Source organism: Miscanthus floridulus, chromosome 9 (genome assembly GCF_019320115.1).
Source record: "Miscanthus floridulus cultivar M001 chromosome 9, ASM1932011v1, whole genome shotgun sequence".
Classification (NCBI taxonomy): Eukaryota; Viridiplantae; Streptophyta; class Magnoliopsida; order Poales; family Poaceae; genus Miscanthus; species Miscanthus floridulus.
The window spans coordinates 100620838-100641544 of record NC_089588.1 but is presented as its reverse complement, the minus strand read 5'-3'; the positions used below and the strand labels follow the sequence as shown (position 1 = coordinate 100641544).

At 45.2% G+C, this 20707-nt stretch overlaps 1 long non-coding RNA gene across 1 annotated transcript; it reads right to left on the bottom strand.

Moving 5' to 3' along the window:
• Window positions 1-8129: 8129 nt before the first annotated feature.
• On the bottom strand, window positions 8130-8779 carry LOC136483175 (uncharacterized). The gene is made up of 3 exons (XR_010765333.1): window positions 8518-8779; window positions 8319-8429; window positions 8130-8214 (listed from the first exon to the last, which is right to left on the bottom strand). It is a non-coding gene; the product is annotated as an uncharacterized lncRNA (long non-coding RNA).
• Window positions 8780-20707: the final 11928 nt, after the last annotated feature.

Below are 20707 nucleotides of genomic sequence, written 5' to 3'. Positions count from 1 at the left end.
CACAACAGTGCATCGTTGTATCATGCGGGCACAACAGTGATTTTCTTCTTGACGTATGACCCTTGGTTATGATCTTATCATAACCATGGAGTGTCTTCATCATTTAACATGATGCTTGGATCTTTCTTCACTATGAAGGGTGGAATTCGGACATTTCTTTCATAATCTTTTGACATGTCTGACTTGTCTTCAATTCCCACTATATTTATTTTCCCAGAAAGAACCATATGGCGCTTTGGCTCATTGATCATTGAGTTGATGTCTTCATTTTTTCCTCTCTTTGATTTTGTAGACATGTCTTTCACATAGAACATCTGACTCACATCGGCAGCAAGGACGAATGGTTCGTCTTTGTACCCAATATTGTTGAGGTCCACTGTTGTCATTCCATACTCTTTGTCGACTGTTATCCCTCCTCCGGTCAGCTTCACCCATTGGCACCGAAACAAAGGGACTTTAAAATTAGGTGCGTAGTCTAGTTCCCATATATCTTCTATGCGGCCATAATATGTTTGTATATTCCCATTTGGATCTGTGCCATCTATGCAAACACCACTATTTTGATTGGTGCTCCTTTTATCTTGGGCAACTGTGTAAAATGTATTTCCATTTATCTCGTACCCTTAGTACGTGAGGATATGCCACGATGGTTGCCTAGCCAACAAATACAGTTGCTCATCAATATTGTCATCGCCTTGACATTCTTTTCGCAACCAACCACTGAAACTTTCCATGTGCTGACGCCTAATCCAAGCTTCAGTCTTCCCTAGAAACTTGGATCGTAAGAACTCCTTATGTATCTCGATGTACGGATGCACCAATGACGAGTTCTGAAGAACTGTGTAGTGTGCTTTATTGAAATAATCGTCTTCCATGCCAATATATGTTTTCTTCCCTAAAGTTCCTTTACCACTGAGTCTCCCCTCGTGTCGCGATTCGGGAACGCCAATCGGGGCAAGGTCAGGAATAAAGTGAACACAAAACTCAATGACCTCCTCTGTTCCATAGCCCTAGGTGATGCTTCCTTCAGGCTTAGAACGGACTTTCACATATTTCTTCAAGACTCCCATAAACCTCTCGAAGGGGAACATGTTATGTAAGAACACAGGTCCAAGAATACTAATCTCCTTCACCAAATAAACTAGGAGGTGTGTCATGATATTAAAGAAGGATGGAGGGAACACCAACTCAAAGCTGACAAGACATTGAACCACATCATTCTGTAGAGTAGCTAGTTCCACTGGATTGATTGCCTTCTAAGAAATTGCATTGAGGAATGCACATAGCTTCACGGTGGCTAGACGTACATGTGGAGGTAGAATTCCTCTTAAAGCAACTGGAAGCAATTGCGTGATAAGCACATGGTAGTCATGGGACTTTAAGTTTAGGAATTTCTTCTCTGGCACATTTATTATACCCTTTATATTGAAGGAGAATCCCGATGGGACCTTGATGCTGCTTAGACATTCGAACATGCTATCCCTCTCTTCTTTGCTAAGCGTGTAGCTAGCAGGACTTAAGTAATGATGTCCATCATCTGTCTTCTCTGGATGAAGGTTGTCTCGTTCTTTCATGCCTTGCAAGTCCTGGCGTGCTTCAAGTGAATCCTTTGGCTTCCCGTACACACCCATGAATCCTAACAGGTTCACACAAAGATTCTTTGTCAGGTGCATCACGTCGATTGCGTTGCGGACCTCTAGGACTTGCCAATAGGGTAGCTCCCAAAAGATGGACTTCTTCTTCCACATGGGTGCGTGTCCCTTAGCATCTTTGGGAATAGATTCGCTGCCTTGTCCCTTTCCAAATACTACTTTAACATCCTTGACCATTGCGAGTACATCTTCCCCGGTTCGTTATGAGGCTTCTTTCGGTGGTCTGGCTTACCTTTAAAATGCTTACCTTTCTTTCTTACTTGGTGATTCAAAGGAAGGAATCGACGATGGCCAAGGTACATGACCTTTCGACATCTTTTCAAATATATACTGTCAAGTTCATCAAAACAATGTGTGCATGCATTATATCCTTTGTTTGTCTGGCCTGAAAGATTACTTAAAGCAGGCCAATCATTGATTGTTACGAACAACATTGCTCGCAGGTCAAAGTGTTCTTGTTTGTACTCATCCCAGACACGTACACCTGGTTTGTTCCATAAAACTAGAAGTTTTTCAACTAATGGCTTCAGATAGACATCAATGTCGTTGCTAGGTTGCCTCGGACCTTGGATGAGGATCGGCATCATAATGAACTTCCGCTTCATGCATAACCATGGAGGAAGGTTGTAGATACATAGAGTAACTGGCCAAGTGCTATGACTAGTGCTCTGCTCCCCCAAAAGGATTCATACCATCTGTACTTAAGGCGAACCTTAAGTTTCTAGCCTCATTTGCAAACTCTGGAAATTCCCTATCTATCGCTCTCCACTGGGACCCATCAGCTGGGTGTCTCAGCATATTGTCTACCTTACGGTCTTATTTATGCCACCGCAACAACTTTGCATGGTCTTTATTTTTGAACAAACGTTTTAAGCTTGGTATTATAGGAGCATACCACATAACCTTAGCAGGGATTTTCTTTCTAGGACGTTGTTCACCCTCGATGTCACCAGGATCATCGCGCCTGATCTTATACTGCGCTGCTTTACATACCGGGCATTCATCTAAATTCTCGTATTCATTGCCATGGTAGAGGATGCAGTCATTAGGACATGCATGTATCTTTTGGATTTTTAATCCCAAAGGGCAGACAACCTTTTTTGCTTCGTACGTAGTGGTGGGCAATTCATTTGGCTTCAGAAGCATCTTCTTTATGAGGTTCAATAAATTCCCAAATACCTTGTCGGATACACTATTCTTTGCCTTCTACTGTAGCAATTCCAGTGTTGTACCTAACTTTTTTTGCCTCTCTTCGGCCGTCGGGTATAGCAACTTCCTATGATCCTCAAGCATACGCTCGAACTTAACTTTCTCTTTTTCACTTTCGCATTCTTGTTGTGCATCACGAATGGCATCGCCAAGAGCATCACCGAGATCATCTTCTGCCGCTACCTCTTCTTCATCTCCCCCCATTGTAGTATCATCAAAGGCACCATACTGAGCAATAATGTCATCAATGTCTAAATCTTCTCCTTCACCTTCTTCCATCATGACCCCGCTTTCTCCATGCTTAGTCCAACATATATAGTTTGACATGAAACCTGACTTAAGCAAATGTGAATGAAGACTCATTGAGCTTGAATATTCCTTTAAATTATTACATATGGCACATGGACAGCACATGAAACCACCCCGCTTATTTGCCTCGGCCACACCTAAGAAATAGTGCACGCCCTCAATAAAGTCTTGGGAGCGACGATCGGCATTGTACATTCAATGGCGTGACATAATCTGTATTACACGACAAATTATGAAAACCTTGAACATAATTAAGTATTTTATTACACAACATAGATGACACACACATGGTTGATTAATTAACTAAGCCTGGCTACAACGTAAGCAATCCCAACTATCACTAAACAAACTAAAACTACAATGCACTTCAGTAACATAATTATTTCGTGACCGTACGCAACTAAAACAGACAAATCATTCGTCTGTTGAATATCAATAAGCTTCTCTTGTTGGCTCACTGCCTCATCATCAGCAGCCGCTACCTCAAGCGCACCCGAATTCTGCACGTATGTAGCATAATCTTCCTCCCAGTACCAATCATCGCATCCATTGGCCTCCCACTGAAATTAAAGCAAAAAAATATTTAGTCAAAAATATTCAAGAAAAGCAGGTCAATTAGCCATAATAATCAAATGCGTAAGAAACTCACATCGCGATCCAGGCACTTGTAGAAAACACGACCCTTGTTGGGTCCCTGTCTCTTGACTCGGTACTCCATCACAATCTTCTGCTTACACTTGCCGTAGATAATGAGAGGGAGTTCTGGCCTCAGTCGTTTCGCAACCGAACGAGAGGCCGAGGATCCGGTACCAGTTGTCATCTACTTTCTATACTTATTTTTGCAAACTAGTGTAAATTTCACATTTTCTAAAATAATATATTTAAACAAAACTAAAATTATTTATTTATCTAACTAAACCATGAAATATGTACTATGTATAATAGTAAAATACAAAACTATCAAGTGATTTTACTATTGTAAATCGTCATGTGATTTTGAGCTAAAAATGACATAGAAATCACATAGCTCAAAAACATGTTTTAATAAATAACCATCCGTACTAGTTGACCTTGCTTACGTGATCATCTCGGCGAGCATTTCTCCACCAGACGGCACCGTACTTGACCAATGAAGAGCTCCGATTCTACGAGGAAGGGAACACGGTCTTCCACGACCGTTGCCGCTCTCCCTCGTAGAATCAAAGCTCCTCCTTGACGTCCGTTACCGCTCGACAGAGAACATGCTCGCCGAGATGAACACGGTCCGCAAGTTCAACTAGTACGGATTTTCTATAATTTTCTAACTATTTTCTAAGTTTTTCATTTCATGGAAAATTTAATTCTAAAAAATAAAAATGCATGATTTCTAAGTATTTCATTTCATGGAAAAAATAATTCTAAGTGACCTGCTCGATATCGGCGAGCTCGTGGGCGTTTAGGTTGTCGAGGATAGTAACATTTGTAGATGACATTTGTAGGTCTGAAGTTATCAAATATCCATCAAATTATAGCTCAAAAACATGTTTCAATAAATAACCATCCGTACTAGTTGACCTTGCTTACGTGATCATCTCGGCGAGCATTTCTCCACCGGACGGCACCGTACTTGGCCAAGGAAGAGCTCCGATTCTACGAGGAAGGGAACACGGTTTTCCACGATCGTTGCCGCTCTCCCTCGTAAAATCAAAGCTCCTCCTTGACGTCCGTTACCGCTCGGCAGAGAACATGCTCGTCGAGCTGAACACGGTCCGCAAGTTCAACTAGTACGGATTTTCTACAATTTTCTAACTATTTTCTAAGTTTTTCATTTCATGAAAAAATTAATTCTAAGATCATGTAAGCCGCCGGGGACGAGGATGGCGCGTGCTCCAGTGAGGACGAGCGATGCGTGATTTTGATGAACTAATTTAACTTTTGTTTATCCAAACATATATGCAAATCATCATGTGATTTTGAGCTAAAAATGACATATAAAATCATAATAAAGTCCAACATATAAAGTTACACATGCATCTACATCGTAAAATAAGATAAGCTACTGATAAAACATAAGAGGATTAAGTTTGTTACCTCCAAAATCGAAGAGCAACACCAATGAAGGGGGAGAGAGCAAGAACAACAGCAAGCTGAAGAACAGAGGCAGTGAGTTTGAATGGAATGGCTCGGGCTCGGGGAGGAAGAAATGAGCTGGTCTATAGACCGGAATAATTAGTACCGGTTATGGGGCCAAACCAGGACTAAAGATTAATCTTTATTCCCGGGGCATCACCCAAACCGGGACTAAAAGCTTTAGTCCTGGCTGGTATTACCAATCGGGACTAAAGATAAACCTTTAGTCCCGGTTGGTAATAACAGCCGGGACTAAAGATCCCTGCCCCACGGACGACCGTTGGGCAGGAACCTTTAGTCCCGGTTGGTATTACCAACCGGGACTAAAGGATCCTTTAGTCCAGGGGCAAAAAATGCCGAGACTAATGCTAAATTGGGACATCGTTCTAAAGTCTGTTCTCTAGTAATGTAAGTAAACTAACTAAACTAACTAAAAAAACAAAATCAAACTAAACTAACCCTAACATAACCTTAATCTACAACTACAAACTAAATATACTATTTAATCTAACCTTAACGAAATCTAACTAATATAAAACTAAAACTAACAAAGCAAATCTAAATTTACAAAAAAAAAACACCGTACCTGTTAGCCGGGGGAGGGCCGAGGGCGAGCGCGAGGGCCGGAAGGTAGCGCGCGCGGCGGCAGCAGTGCGCCCGCAGCCGGATCCGAGCACCAGCCGGTGCGCGCGTGGCGGGGACTGGCGGCCGAGCAACAGCGGCGGCGGCGGTGGCGCGGGCGCTGCAGTGAGTGAGTGAGTGAGAGAGAGAGAGAGAGAGAGAGGGAGCGAGAGAGTGCGCTGGCTGGAGAAGACGCCGTAGATATTTAGGACCCCGTCGGCCAGCCAAAGGCCGACAGGCATATGTCGGCCAGCCGAAGGCCGATAGGGGTGTCGGCGCGCCGTTTACAGGCCCCTATCGGCTACTGGGCGGCCTATAGGGTCCTGTCGGCTCTCCATGTTGCCGATAGGGATCTTATCGGCCGTCCAGCGCCCGACAGACTACTAGATTTACAATTCTTCTTATCCAAATGCTACATTTGCAATTAATAATTAAAATAATATTATTTAAAAAAAATTCCTACAACAACGCGACCAAGAAGTTAGCCATCGACCTGCATATCAACGGCGGCACCCCATACCGCGTCAACGCGAACGTCAACCTTACACAAAGCTTGCTGAAGACAGTGGCCATCAGCTTCTCTGCATCAACCGGAACCTGCGTCGATCTACACGAGCTCCTGTCATGTTCCTTCAACTCCACACTCAAAGGACCCAAGGCGAAGGCGGTCAAACCGGAGCCCTCGGGGAAACTACTACTCCGGGTACTAGTTCCTGTAGCATCTCTCCTTGTTTGTGCTGCAGGTGTGGGTCTTCTCCTATGGAGAAAGATGCGTGCAAGAAATGCCCAGCCACAGTACCATGGGGCTGACGGCGAGGAATCCGACGAGCCAAACAACGGTGAGGCTGCCGCCTTCGAAATGACTGTGGCCGGGCCAAGACGTTACCACTACCGTGATCTCGCCGCTGCAACCGGTGGATTTGCAGAGGAGAATTTGCTCAGGCGAGGGGGATTTGGCAGCGTGTACCAGGGCAGCCTCCCCACTTGTAACGAGGATGAGATCCAAGGACACCAGCAGCAGCAGGTAGCCGTCAAGAAGTTCTCCTCAGAGTCATCGTCTCAGAGCCGGAAAGAGTTCGAGGCTGAGGTAATGATCATAGGCCGTCTTAGGCATCGCAACCTTGTGCGGCTGCTAGGCTGGTGTGATAGCCGCAGAGGTCTCTTGCTCGTCTACGAGCTCATGCCCCCAAGGAAGCCTGGATAAACACACACTACTACAAAAAGCATTTTTAGGGGCGGCTGGTAACCCTTTGTAGGGGCGGTTTGGCCAGCCGCCCCTACCGAACCGTCTCTACAAATCATGCATTTGTAGGGGCGGTTCCCAGGCCGCCCCTACAAATAGATTTATAGGGGCGGTTGGTGATTGAGCCGCCCCTACAAATAGATTTGTAGGGGCGGCTGGTATTACGAACCGCCCCTACAAATTTATTTGTAGGGGCGGCTGTAGTGCCAGCCGCCTCTATAATACCTATTTGTAGGGGCGGTTCAATCTAGAACCGCCCCTACAGTACGTTTTTCCGCAAAAAAAATTCAAATTTACAATTCAAATTCGACCAGAACTGTTTGTTTCTGCGTATTTCATCCAGCATCCGCGTTGCCGAACGCCCCACGACCAACGTTCCGAACCGCGTTCGCGTTGCCGAACGCCACGCGACCAACGTTCCGAACGCGACTACAAGCACAATAGTATTATATAAAATACAATTACAAGTCCAATTCGTAATGATATATATATACAATCCATCATTAAATATACAAATTTCATACACATTGTTATCAACGTCCTAGAGCTAGCCTTTCAGTCTCACGAAGGTGTTGGTACTGAGGATTTGTACCTAAGTCAGACTCTCGATCATGGTAGGCGCCTCTGACGTGTACAATCGGTCCAATATGAAGTTGCAAAGGTCGCTGACGAGCTCTAAGAGTTGGTCATCCTTGTATGGGTCTCTTTTCATTTCTTTCTCTTCTCTCCACTACAAGAAAACAAGTTTCAGTTTAGTATTTCATACCATTTATGAAGTTTTTATACTACGGGTGAAGATGTTCAAACTTACCCTTAAGGGGTGTCTCCTGTAGGCACCGGTGTTACTCATCATAGAACATATATAGTATCCACAATGTACACTCCTAGGCCTCTGCTTGGGGCACTGTGTGTTTTGCATATGAAAATATTAGGTAATGCTTTTGACAGCTATGTAACGGAGTACTGAAGAAGTAAGTTACACTTACCGCACATAGTGTTTTTATAGCCAGCTTTTCCTTCCTCGCTGGATCATGCCTTCCGTGATGATGAGAGACATAGAACCTAAATGCCCTGTTCGAATTATTTTAGCAAATACAACTTGTTAGTATGCATAAGTGAACGTTACAAGTATGTATACATACATATAAGCTAATGAGGATTGTCGATATGTATACGTCTTGAGAATCGATATGAAGTCTTTGTATGTCGCCGGGTCCTTATCTATTGAATCAAAGACCCATGCCATGCTCTTCCCGACATCGACGGCTATACAAATCCAGTGGTTGCTGCATGGATTTAATCATAGAACTAGATAAGCTCTTTTACATCGAATAAAATATATCGAACATAGCTTTAAGTTATAGTTGAACTTACTCGAAGTTGTATGGTAGCCATATAGTAGAGTGTTGTTGGAGATTTTTGAAAGCCAGAGCAATGTATGCCGCAACCTTAAGGGACTCTTCCCTTAGCTTCGCACTACGGATGCGCTCTTTCTCCCGAAGAGTCTTTGCAGCTGCTAGCTCTTTGGCATCCAGTGTCCACCGTTTAGGGTAATTAAAATTTGTTTGGGCTATAGCTTGAGGGTCTACATACCCGGCTTTCACACTTGGCATTTGTTTGACAATGTGCACTTGCATTCTACAAATCACGGCGTGGGTTAGTTACAACAAAATTCAAAGATTACATTCATATCATATCGGGAGGACAAGGACTTACAGGCACCACGTGCGAATTAGATTCATCTCTATTTCTCCCAGGTGAAAGCATGTGTGCATGTCATTGAAGTCAAAGACAATTTTCCCGGCTGGGCTTCCAAATGTGCCGGTGGGAAAGCATGCTTGTATGATATCTATGCTCGTTGGGAGAACACGCAAGTACCAATCATGGAACCTTCTCATTCCAAGTGGTAGGCGCTGGATATCCCGGTTTGGTAGGAAGGGCTTGCCTCAGGTACCGGGTGAAGCTGTGGCATCATGTTTAGCTGCACCATGTCTTTCCGTGCTTTCAGACCATCCTTTGACTTGCCTGTGTCCATCAAGGTAGCAATGAGACTCTCAAAGACATTCTTCTGTACGTGCATAGCATCAATGGCATGGGAGACCTCCAAGTCTGGCCAATAAGGCAGATACTGAAAGAAGATCGATTGTTTTTTGAAAGATACGCCTTCGATAGGAGGTGTGCTTCTATCTCTGTTCGTCCCATCTGGATTCTTCTTTCCATAGACGACATGTATATTTTTCACCATTCTGTACACATGTTCTCCGTTATGACGTCTCTCCGGAGGGGGTTCAATCTCCAGGGCGTTGTCATAAAATCTAAAGAACAATTTGCTGCGGTACTTGTGACTTGTCTTTAAGAAGCGTCGGTTCCTTAGGTAAACTATCTTCTTGGATGCATCCAGGTACACCCATGTAGTACCATCCAAGCAAACCAAGCATCCCGTCTTCCCTTTGATCTATCCAGACAAAGCAAACAACGCGGGGTAATCATTGGTAGTAACAAATATTATTGCTCTACATATGAAGTCCTCCTTTCGGAATGCATCGTACATCTGCTCCCCATGCCTCCATAGTCTCTCCATTTCTTGCATCAAGGGCTCGAGGAACACGTCTATATCAATGCCTGGTTGTTTAGGGCCAGAAATAAGAATAGTGAGGAGAAGGTACTTTCTCTTCTGACACAACCATGTTGGGATGTTGTACATGGTCAAGATCACTGGCCATGTCCTGTGGTTGCTCATCCTCTCATTGAAGGGATTCATTCCATCGGTGCTCAGGCCAAACCGTACATTCCTTGGGTCATCGCTGAATTCTTTGTGCTTCTCATCAAACCTTTGCCACTGACTACAATCAGCCGGGTGTGCAATCTTATCATCATCCACCTTGCGCTCATCATCCCACCATGTCATGAGTGCGGCTTCTTTAGGGTTTAGGAACATACGTCTCAAGCGGTCGGTCACTGGCAGGTACCACATTACCAGGGCAGGAATTCTTCTCTGCTTTGCATCATTGCCTAATGGAGTGTCCTCTGGGGGCTGAGATTCTTGTATCACCTTTTTTGTACCCTTCTTATTCCTCTTTTTCCCCGTGGATGGTTCGTCCCCACCGTAAAGGTCATTGTTCTTGTACCGGCTGGCCCCACACCGGGGACATTTATCCAATGACTTGAATGTTTCACCACGAAAAAGTATACAGTGGTTGGGGCATGCATGTATTTTTTCAACCCCCATTGTCAATGGACTTATGATCTTCTTCGCTTGGTATGTGTTGGCGGGAACTGAGTTTGGTTGTGGCAGCACCCATGACAGGAGATGCAATAGATCATTGAAACTACAGTCTGACCAGCCGTACTTAGCCTTCAGGATGAGCAGCTCAAGCACGAAACGTAGCAATGTCCAATGTGTCGGACAACCCTTTTCAACACCATACACAATCTCCTTCGATGCTTTTGTCAATCTTTCCAAATTTTCTAGACCTTTCAGGCTATTTAGTAAAATCTCTGGTCCAAGGGTTCGAATCATGTCATCTAAATCATCTTCAACTTCGACACGTGCTCCACCATCATTATTGGCACCACCTTCGTCGTTACCATCCCAACCACCAGCATCACCACCTTGTTCATTGCCAAACTCGAAATCCATTTGTGCATCAAGCTCGGCTGAATATTGGGACAGGGATTCTATGGTTTCATCGTCGTATTCCTCCTCATCCTCGTCGTTAACAATAACCGTTTCACCATGATGAATCCACACTGTGTAGTCCTCAACAAATCCTCGTATAATCAAATGTGATCTGATGATAGTCACATCTGTCCATGCCATACGGTTCTTGCAATCTTTACAGGGGCAAATAATTGTATCCTTATTCTCTTTCAATGTCGTTGCATGCTTCGTTGCGGCTTCAATAAATTTATCCACCTCTTCACGGAAACCTGCCTTGAACCTTAACGAACCATACATCCAAGAGTTCCTGTACTCCATCTTTTACAATAACAACAAAATAAACATTAAAGGACTACTTATTCAGATATATATAAAAATTAATCAAAGTAATAATTATTTGAGAATAATTGTATATACCTCAGATATATATGAATATAAATCTAATATAATTACATGAAGCATACAAACACACCATGGTAGAGGAAAATTAATTAATGACCCATTTATCCATAAATAATTAAAATACATATTTATTGATTACAATAAACAATTTCAAAGACAACAATTAGCAATAATTATACTTTACACAATATCTTTCGTACAAACCCTAGTCCAATTTTATCAAACATAAATTTACAAAAACGAAATTAATAAAAAAACCAAACCCTAGATCTAGATCACATGCACATGAAACATCCATAAAACTAACTAATGGTTCACTAAAATCAAGAAACATGGACCAAATAAGGATATGATCTTGTTTCCCTCCCTAATTTACCCTAGTACATTTAAAAGTTGGGTCTAATTTGCTCATAAATAGCTCAAGCACCATAGAAGAGAGAGAAAAACAAAACTCTAATTATTCACTAATCAACCATTAAAACTTCAAAAAAAAGTGTGGAATAGCATTTTCTTACCTTCTATAACCTCTCCACCAAAGGATTTGAGACCAAAACCTTCCCCCCTTAGTAGAGCAATTTTTGGGAGGTGCCCAAGCCCTTCTCAACTTTCTTTTACGGGTTGGAGTGAATGACCCGAGGAGGAAGAAGGTGCTGCTTCAGTTTTATATGGGGGTCATTTGTAGGGGCGGCTGGTGATTGAGCCGCCCCTACAAATAGAAGCTATAAATACGGGCCATTTTTAGGGGCGGCTCAATCACCAGCCGCCTCTACAAATACCATTTCTAGAGGCGGCTGGTGATTGAGCCGCCCCTAAAAATCATACTCCATTTGTAGGGGCGGCTCGTATCACCAGCCGCCCCTGCTGTTCCATTTGTAGAGGCGGCTGGTGTCTTGGCACCCGAGCACGCCACTGTAGGGGCGGCTCCATCACCAGCCGCCCCTACAAAAAAATTGAACCGTTGCTACAAATCGTTTTCTACGTAGTGACATCCATAGCACGGGCAGAATCTTAAATTGGCCCGAGAGGTGCAACCATGTTGCATCCTGTCCTTGTTTTAGAACTACGTACTAATTAATAACATTATATCCCTCGGTTATAGCTATATCTTTTTGGCTTCCCTATTCAATCAACCCTTACTCCTGAGCAGGGTTAGAGCATATAGTAGAAGAATTAATACTAGACTTCATATATATTTAGCACTTACAACTAATCAAAATTGCTTACCTTAGCTTTGCGCAAACTTTCTCTCTATGTTTTTACTAACACAACAATACCCGTTAGATACTTCAAGATCTTTGTTCTGACCTAATACAAATATTTCGCCATATATTTTTATAGACTTTTCCCTTTGCATCACACCACCATGTAGAATACATATCCATTGCCTATTAAACTATAGGACTGATGGCTCGATGTTTCTAAATTTTATGAGAATATATATTTATACGTGTAGGATTTACCATTTTTTTCTGCATGAATATTAAGGTGGAAGGTCCTCAACGAATTAGCAATAATAAGATTTGGCATGAACGCATTCAGTGGTATTAACTAACCACAAAGTACAAACCTTTGGTGACATTTAAATTTAATATTAGGTACAAGATCATTTTGGGATTAGGCTCAGCGCTGCACTACCTTCACCGGGACTGCGACCAACGCGTTGTGCACGGTGACATCAAGCCGAGCAATATCATGCTTGACTCGTCCTACAACCCCAAGCTGGGAGACTTCGGTCTCGCACGCCTCGGCCCACAGACGACAAACCTGGTCAAGGGCACCATGGGGTACATCGATCCGGAGTTCGTCAACACGCACCGCCGTAGCACGGAGTCAGACATCTATAGCTTCGGCAGTCGTCCTACTTGAGATCGGTCTCCGGCCGGCCACCCGTGGACCGCCGGGATCTGTCTTTCTTTCTGCTCAAGTGGGTAGAGACCTTGTACTGCCAAGCCGTTGGCCTGCATCCTGGATGCGGCTGACGCACGGCTTGCGGGGATACGAAGCCCGACGACCGGCAGATGCAGCGCGCTCTGCTCGTGGGGCTCTGGTGCACGCACCGTGACCCTGAGCAGCGACCATCCATCGCGGAGGCCATGCAGGCCCTTGCAGTCCGAGGAGTGGAAGTTGCCTGTGCTCTCGTTACACATGTACAGCAGGCTGGCGACGTCGCCATATGCTGGCATCGTTGCCTCCACGGGCGTTGACTCTGGTGTCTCCGGCAGCTCCTTCTCTAGCGGCGTCTGCTCGGCAGACACCGCTGGGACGACGACAGGCTCGTCGGACTCGTTTGGAAATTTAGAGGTTCCGCCACCGCATTCCAAGTGGTAGTAATTGTGTCCGGTTTAACTAAACAGCTGCTTGTCGCTGCTCCCAGGTAGGAGTCTACACATGCACTGTAATGTACTGTATGTAGTTGATCAATCTCTGATGATTCCTGTTCAAGTATTTTTCTCGTTTCACAATATCTCTATGTTGCTACGGCTGTGCTTTCTACTCCACCTCCGTATTGGCAGATGAAGCAAGTTTCAGCTTCGTTTTATTACTTGCGTCCTTCTAGATCAGTTTAGCTTATCCTTAGATGGCCGCTCCGGTTATTATATATATTTTTTGAAACAATGGCAAGAGCTCTGCCTCTCAATTAAGACGAAAGAATCTATATCTGTTATAAAGATAACCTCCCACTATCTATTCTATCTCATTCCATAGCGATCGACGTCATCAGCTAGCACAGATTAAGGGGGCGTTTGGTAACGATTCTAGAACTGATTCAGGAGCTGTTTTGCATCATCCGTTACCAAACGGGTGAAAAAAAAAACACTCCTCGGGCAGAGCGGCCGGAAAATGCGGTCTCACAGCGCAGTTTTGGCGGACGGAGCCAAAAAAAGTAGCTCCCCCGGCTCCCTCAAACTGGTCCACGAGGCAAATTACCTATTTGCCCTTGATTTTACCCAAAAACCACATCCTATCTGCCACCCTCCCCAGTCCCCATGCACGCAGCATCCCTCTCCGTTGCGTCCTCTTCCTCGGGGCGACAAAGCATGCACGACGGCATTCCTCCATGGATCCCTGGCCGCTTGGGAGGAGTGACGGCGATTGGGTCTTGGAAACCAATAGATCAGGCGGTGCTCAAGCTGATCCGAGCGTGGAGCAAGCAGTCCAATGCAGGGGCGGCTCGTGGCTGGAAGGGCCACCGGCAGTAGGCATGTCCGGCCTCCTCGCCGGTGCTTCAGGCGGCTGCGCTGGAGGAGGCCTGGGTGCCGGCGCAGGCACCGGGCCCCTAGCCTGGCCGTGGCCGGGTACCCCCCCCCCCCCCCCCGCCAGCGCCTCATGGATGGGCCCACCTCCGAGCGGCGGCGCATCGCCGAGCACGCCCGTGAGTTGCCTATAATTTATATTAACTTTTATTTCAAAAGCACTCAAATATAGAAACATCTACAAAATACAACTCAAAGGTTACGGCAAGTAATGTACCAAGGGGCATCTCGGACATTTCTCCTCTCTTAGCCATTCGTCCCAAGATAGGAGAAGCTATTTAGCCAAACGGTTTTTTCAAAACAGCTTCACTTCACCAGAGAATTTACTCTACCAGACAAGCTGCAGCTGAACCTGTTTTTGCCACAGCTGGAGCTATAATAAATGGCCCCTAACCGGAAAAACCTTTATAGTTCTAATCCTATCAATAGGTTCAGAAAGTATCGTCTTTTCTCCCTCCAATAAAGCTGCCATTCATCAGGCTGCTTGCATGCAACAAGGCAACAAGCCACTATACATCACTTCCTGTCAAGCAAACGCACTAAACAACTGAAGCATCCCGTCGTATATCCATGTTAGTAGCTCAGGAGACCTCTCCGTTTTCAATCCTGGTGTGCAAACTAACTGCTGCAGTCCGCTGATCTTCCCCCACCTGCTCATCTTCTCTCCACATGTGCTGCTATGCCTTTAAATAATCTGCCTGCCCTTCAGCTCCTGACAACACAGCATCATGCAACTTCACAGCGTTACTGCAAGTCAGCGATCGCCTCACCAACCGAGCTCTCTAACCAAAAGCCCACGACCCGAGGAGGACAGGAGGACATGGCGTCACTACGCCAGATTTGAACATCACTGCTAGCCTCATCACTGTTGGATTTGTGAGAACCGACAGTGATGTACCTTCACTGCCGGTTATGAGCTTGAAAATAAGAAAATAATTGGGGCTGGGCTAAAACCGGCAGTGAAGCACCGCATCACTGCCGGTTTGTGGCGTGAACCGACAGTGTTTTGGCGGCCACTTATCACTACCGGTTCAAGCCACAAACCGACAGTGATTTGGCTTTATCACTGTCGGTTCTAGCTAAAAACCGATGGTGACAAGCCTACAGCATAAAAAGGCTGCAGCTGTCCTCTTCTTCCTCCTCTCTTCCATCCCGAGAACAGAGACGCGCGTTTGGGCCCTTCTCTCCATTGTTGCGGCTGCTCTTCACCATGAAGCTAGCGCTTGAATTTTGAAGAATGGCTTAATCTTTTTGCTTTAATGTTAGTAACAAACAACCACTCATTTAATTTTGTTGCTTAATTAGCTTCGTTTTGATGGCTACATTGTTTGATTCTCATTCTAATTCTTTCTCCATTCTAGAGAGCACTTTTCCAATTGGACATTTGTGCAAGGCTCAAATTGTGGTGAATCCATTATCCAAACGGTTGGTGTCTATGAACACATTTAAATTTCTAGCTAATTATTCCATGGTGGTCAAGATCATCATTGTTAGTATGTGATGCTATAATTAGTTCTTAAAAGTAGAGTAGAATAGTTGTTCTTCAATATTGTGCAATAATTGTTTTTTTACTATGATTTTTAATTTTCAGGGCTAGGGCTACCAATTTCAATTTTTCAATAATTAGTGTACAATAATGTTTTCCAAAAATGGTACTTTCGACCTATAATTGTTGTTCATGAAGCTCGATTTCTTATTAATTCTTTGTAATTACTGTCTCAGTATTTTTTTATGCAGAGATGGATCGAGAGTGGATACATCTGTCCTAAACGGACAAGCCGTACATGCATGGCGTCAGCCAGTTTATCACCGATGTCAAAGTCCATGCTGGGAATGGGAACCCTATCTTCTGCCCATGCAAAGATTGCAAGAATCAAAGGAACTTTCATCAAATTGAGTCTATACGATCGCACTTGATTACCAGGGGGTTCATGCCAAACTATACGATATGGACTATGCATGGTGATGTTGGTGTGAATGTTCCGCAGGAAAACAATGATGATGTGGACATACCAGACGTAGCCATCCACGATGCTGACGAGGAACCTGGTGTCAACACGGAACCTATGGCCACAGTTAATAATGTGTTTAGGAACACGCTAGCTGATGACACCAGCGACAACGATGGCATTTCTCAGCTGCTACGTAATGTAGAGACCGGATGTCTTAGTGAAAGACAACTGAGAAAGCTAGAGAAAATGAGACGAGATGGCAAAACACCATTGTATATGGATTGTACAATGAGCAAACTGGAAGCCGACATCATGCTATTAGAGTTCAAATCGACAAACGGATTGAGCGATAAAGGCTTCGATCAGTTGTTAGGTATAATAAGGAAAATGCTCCAAAAAAATGAGTTGCCAGAAAAGACATACTTGGTCAAGCAAATGATCTGCCCCATCGGCCTCGAGGTTGAAAAAATCCATGCGTGTTCCAATGATTGCATATTATACCGTGGAGAAAAATACAAAGACTTGGACAAGTGCCCCAAGTGTGAAGCTCTACGGTACAAGGAAGAGCCGTCAGATGAGGGTACCAAGACCAAAGGAGGTCCCGTAAAGGTCATTTGGTATTTTCCTATAGCTCCCCAGGTGCATAGGTTGTTTGCATGTGCAAAGTCAGCCGAGCTGTTGCGCTGGCATGGCGAAGAGCGTAAGAAAGATACAATGATGAGGCACCCCACCGATGGGCATGACTGGAGGACTGTCAATACTATGTTTTATAAGGACATCGGTGGAGAGGTAAGGCACCTTTGGTTTGCTTTGAGCACAGATGGGATGAATTCTTTCGACCAGGTTAGAAGCAATCATAGCACCTGGCCAGTGACGCTCTGTATATACAACCTTCCACCTTGGGTCTGTATGAAGCGGTCGTACATCCAGATGCCACTACTGATCCAAGGGCCAAGACAACCTGGAAATGATATTGATGTGTTTCTGGAACCAGTGATCCATGAATTAGTGGAGATGTTTGAAAATGGTGTGCCGGATGTTTGGAACGAGTACAAAAAGGAACATGTCACGATCAAGGGAGTACTTATCGCTACAATCACCGACCTGCCAGGTCGAGGTTCGTTATCCGGAGAGAAGACAAAAGGCTATACTGGATGTGTCAAGTACTTAGACGACACCGATACGATAAATCTGTCAAATAACTCAAAGGCTATACTGGAACGCGTCGTCGATGGTAGATGAGCGTCGGGCCGGTGGAGGCGCTGAAGGACCAGGCCGGGCCTCTGCCGCTGGAACTACACACTGCAGTTCGTCCACCGGGTCTCCAAGGCCAACGTGCGCAGCTTCGTCGCGCAGGCCAACTGGCGCCGACGGAGAGGAGGGGACGAGGAAGTTAAATATGAACTAGCTGCCACCGCCGCTGAAGCCTGAAGGATGCACCAAGCTTCCATTTCGGTCACATCTATCCGTGAGTCCATCTCCAGGCATGCGAATAGATGCAATCTTCTACTTCAGCATGCCCGGCCCAGGCCCAATTACATTAAACAAATTAGTAATTTATTTGTTTTCTACATCTTGCCTTCAAAAGTTCAGTATCATTTTCCTCTTATTCTATCCTTCCCTATCATCAGGTGGATGGTTTTCCTAATCCAACAGACATTGTATTATGTTATTATTACCTAATTCTCCTACGTGTGTTCTCCATGTAATCATGTAATATTTGCTATTACATACCTGGTAAGTTCCAGGTGACAACCCAAGCAATGCTCACTTTTGTACACCACTTTTTTTCCCCTCACGTCCTGCTTTTTAGAAGGAACGAATGGTTTGTATTTGCATCATTATTTATTCATAAATAGATTGCTATCTATAGCTTCCATGTGAGTATTTGGATGGTTTCCTCTTCTCTCTATGTACATTTCTTTATCAAGAGATACCGTTTGATTGATATAGGTGTTTTGTTAGCTTCTCAGTCATTCAAGATGGGTGATTGTCTACCATGTTTAAGGTTTCAAGTTAAATATGTTGAAGCCAAAATTATTCAACTATGGGGCATTTTTTTCTCAACATATGCTGCCTCCATAAATTCTATTTCTATATAACACTACAAAATTCCACAGCAACGCGCGGGGTACCATCTAGTTTATGTAAAAGAAAGGGTAACCAAAACAGATGCCAAACACAGTGCATCCGAAGGGCTAACCTACTCACGCGACGCGGCAGAGTACAAACACTGCCATGAGTCATCGTTGCCGAGTATGGCTGCATAGCACCGAGCAGCTCCGACTTTCCATGGCAGACCACACGCGACCCACCCTCCGACGGGCCCGAAGCAAGAGGCCGCTACATGTCATAGTTGCCAAGCTCAAGCATAATGCGAAAAGCAGCTCCGACTTCTTATCTCGATCCCGCGCCTTGCCCCCCAGCGGTTGCAGACATTCCAAGTAGAAACCCCAGACGCGACGCGACGCACTGCACCGGGCACCGACGTGGTCATCCAATGATGACGACGCCGCGGTCCGTGACAACCCGGGCCTGGTCCACCCGGACGCGTGCTTCACACTGCTGCGCTGGGAGGCATGCATCCACCGTCCGGGCTCGGCAAGGCAACCGAGACGCTTCTTGAGGCCAGCAGCTTCTTCGCGCCGCCGGTGCCGATCCCGACAGCGATGCTCAAAGCTAAATTGCTCATACGTACAAGCTCCCTGCGCGCGCTCTGCCGGAAAGATGCTGCAGAACAGAAGCGCATGGGATGGGAGTGCAAGCTGCGACGATGCTGCACCTCGCCGCGGGCGCCACTTAACAGTGGCCACGAGCCCACGCCAACCAAACCGCGCGCACTGGCGACGCTTGTGCGCCTTGGGAGTTCATCCGGTACGGTGGAGCACGCGGACAGGGTGTGTCCCGGTGCACGCACAGCGTGTTCCAGGCCTTCGGGCGCAAAAAGCAGGTCGGTTCCGCCCTAGTCGCGCGCGCCGTCGTGAAGGTCATCGCTGAGCAGGGCGGCGGCGCGGCACAACACGCCGACGGACACACGTGAGCGGCGTGCCTGTCGCTGTTCAGGTTCGAGGTGCCCGACGTGTCGGTCGACTTGCCAGCGCCGGAACTCGGGCAGTTCGTCACGTGCTCCGCGCCCCTGCTCGTCGCCCACTACGTGGTCGGGTAATCGGCGTACGAATGTACGACGCCGCGCTTGAGTTGTTCCGGGGGGCCACGGGCGTTGTCCTCGAGGCCAAAGACATGTTCAGCGGCATGCCCCGCCAGATCAAGGCCACAAAGTATTTGGAGCTGGACCCAAAGGTGGTGAGGGCAGCCGGGCAGGAGACCGGCCCGTACCACGGCGCAGCGGAGTATCACGGCCTGCTGGTGATCGGCATCCCAAGTACGATGGTAACAGACTAACAGGCAAGGACATTCTATGGAGCATGCCATGACAGTTCAGGGTCGATGAACTTACCTGATCGACTAACCACATCAGGATCTTATAGGCCTGCATTGCGACCCAGTAATTTCGAAAGGGGCCTGTCTACTGTGCACCCGTGTGTTTTGGGAACATTCAGCACATGGGTGTTTTTTAGCTCCAAAATACATGAATTGTAATAGAGAAAAAACCATGTGTTTTTTAAAAAGCTAGCACATGAATTCTGGATTCAACGCCTAATTCTGTTCTGATTGTTTCTGTGCGCAGCAATGTTAACGGGTCCGTGAATCAAACCCGTCAAACCTTACCAGGCCCGCCGAAGCCTAACGAGCGGACAAACCGATAACCGCTAATTGAAGTTTTGCTCATTTCGGCAACTGTTGGCCTAGTAAACACACGTACAAGCTTATTGACAAAATAACGACTCTGCCACAAATCAAAATTAACTCAGAGCACCCAATTACTATTTCATAAGCTGCTAGATTTTGCACAATCTTATATGCAAATTAAGTGTAATGCATTATATTGATGAAATTAACATAACAAAAATATTTCCTCACCCATAGTGAGATGTTCTCGGTGAAAAAAATGTACCATGAATATCATCTTCAAATATTACAAAATAGAAATATAAAAATTGCACGTTTCAAATAGTGCAAATAATACATATTGTTATTGCAATTATACTTTATATGTATATAAATACATAATCCACCTTAATAAATCACTAAATAACTAAATAACTTGGACGACATCTACACCACTAATCCAACCTGCTTATCAAAGCAGGCCATGACACTCCTCATATGATATCACAAAAAACATTCACAAATAACTACAGTTCACTCAACTATAGAGCAGCTAGTCAGTCTAA